Source organism: Oratosquilla oratoria, chromosome 7, assembly GCF_046742065.1.
Source record: "Oratosquilla oratoria isolate Oo_2021 chromosome 7, ASM4674206v1, whole genome shotgun sequence".
NCBI classification, from domain to species: Eukaryota; Metazoa; Arthropoda; class Malacostraca; order Stomatopoda; family Squillidae; genus Oratosquilla; species Oratosquilla oratoria.
In genome coordinates this window covers 7,366,754-7,369,253 of record NC_134783.1, presented here as the reverse complement: position 1 = coordinate 7,369,253, position 2,500 = coordinate 7,366,754, and positions in this window count along the sequence as shown.

Genomic DNA, 2,500 nt, shown 5'->3' with positions numbered 1-2,500 from the left:
ACAGCTGGCTCACCTCCCACTTTTCTCCATTTTCTTTAACCATCTCCAATCCCTGACTCACTACCCTAGCATTCACCTCTCGCACCACCCCATCCATGTATAAGTTGAACAGCCAGGGCGACATAACGCATCCTTGACGAAGTCCCACCTTTACTTCAAACCACTCACTCTCTCCATTTCTAATCCTAACACATGCTCTACTACTCTCATAAAAACTCTTGACAGCTCCCAAAAGCTTTCCTCCTATCCCATAAATCTGCATAACCTCCCACAGTGCCTTTCTGTCTACCCTGTCATAAGCCTTTTCCAGATCCATGAAAGCCCAAAAAACATCCTTCCCCTTTCCTATAGCTTTCTCACATATCTGTCTTACCACAAAGATCTGATCTACACAACCTCTACCCGTCCTAAATCCACACTGTTCCTCACCAATTACTCCCTCTGTTCCTCTCCTAATCCTCTCAATTAAGATCCTCCCATAAGCCTTCCCTACTACACTCAACAGGCTAATCCCTCTGAAATTACTACATTCACACTTGTCCCCTTTTCCCTTGTAAAGAGGAACAATACAGGCACTACTCCAGTCCTCCGGTACTCTACCCTCTCTCCAGCAAACATTAAATAACCTCACCAACCAGTCCACCATCACTGCACCTCCCTTTTTCAGACATTCTGCATGACATCCATCCAGACCAGGTGCCTTACCTGCTTTCATCATCTTTACAGCTGCCTTCACCTCATCCTTCCTTATTTCTCCTCCATTCTCCTCACTCATCACTCTCATTTTCTTAGCATTTCCCACTGCAGCTATCTTTCCTTCCCTATCCTCCTTCACATTCAGCAACTCCCTAAAATATTCTGCCCATCTTCCCCTCACTGCCATCTCTTCCATTATCAACTCTCCATCTGTACCTTTTACCTTTTCTTCCCTACTTGATTCGCCTCCTCTTCCTCTCTTAATTTCTTTCCAAAACATCTTTTTATTACTTTCAAAATTTTCTGTCATACTCCTACCCCATTTCACATCTGCTCTCCTCTTTGCCTCCTTTACCTTTTGCTTTACTTCTCTTTTCTTTTCTTTGTACGTCTCATATGACTCCCCTGTCCTCTTTTGTAACCAATCTGTGAATGCTCGCTTCTTCTCTTCTATAACCTTCTTTGTTTCCTCATCCCACCATTCACTACCCTTTCTTCTATTTCCCCCTGTCCTTCTTGTTCCACACACCATCCTTGCACACTTTAAGACTCCCTCCTTGAACCATCCCCATTCCTCCTCCACACCCATCTCTGCTCTATCCTTTACTCCCTCCCACTCCTCCTTCAGCTTCTTTTCGTACTCCTTCTCCTTTTCCTTTTCATTCAAGGAGTTCACTCTAAGAACCTCCCTACCTTTTGTCCCTTTCCTCCTTCTCCATCTATCCTCCACTCTCAGCTTACCTTCCACCAAAAAATGATCTGATATTCCCCCACCCTCTCCCCTTAGCACATGTACATCCTTAACTCTTCCTATCATAATCCTATTTACCACTACATAATCCATTAGCGCTCTATCTACCACCCTTCCCTCCACCACCCTCTCCCATGTGTACTTATGCTTGACTTTCTTCCGAAACACTGTATTTGCTATCAACAACTCTCTTTCTAGACACATTTCCACCATCAACTCTCCACTACGATTCTTTCCTGGAACTCCACACTTCCCAACTACTCCATCGATTGGACCATTTCCCACCCTAGCATTAAGGTCTCCCAGTACTATTACATTGACATTTCTTCCTAAACCCTCTATGCACTCATTTAAATCTATCCAAAAGGCCTCCCTTTCTTCCATGTTCTTCTCACTGCCCGGCCCATATGCACTTACAAAGACCCACATCTCCTTTCCCAGTTTCACCTTCATCCACATTATCCTTGAGGAAACCTCCTTCCACTCCACTACCCCTTTACCTATCTCCTCACTTACTAGAATAGCCACCCCTTCCCTCCCTCGCCCTCTCTTCACTCCTGATAACCTCCCACTTACACTCCCAAACTTACACTCACCCTTCCCTTTCAACTTAGTTTCACTCAAAGCCAACACATCCAACTTTCTTCTCACAAACATACTACCTATCTCTTCCCTTTTACTCTCATCTGTACCACATCCACGCACATTAAAAGACCCAAACCTTAGGGTGCTGGCCCGAGGCCCTCCAGCACCCCTTATGCCTTTCCTTTGATTTTTAGGAATTTGCCCCTTGGGGCTACAGGGAGAAGGATGCCTAGTCCCTCTCCCCGTCCCTTTCTTCTCGCCTCTTACGATCCAAGTGGCAGTATTCTTTTCCCCCACCACAGGGAATTCCCCCAATCAGAAAGAGAATACTCAGAGAAATGGTACAGGACAGCAACAAGGGGTTGGGGGACAGCATAACGGAGGGACAGTCGTAGTATAAAAGTGTCATCATTTCTCTATGAACAGAATTTCTTCTATCATAGACAAAATGATGTGTGGCTCTGGTCC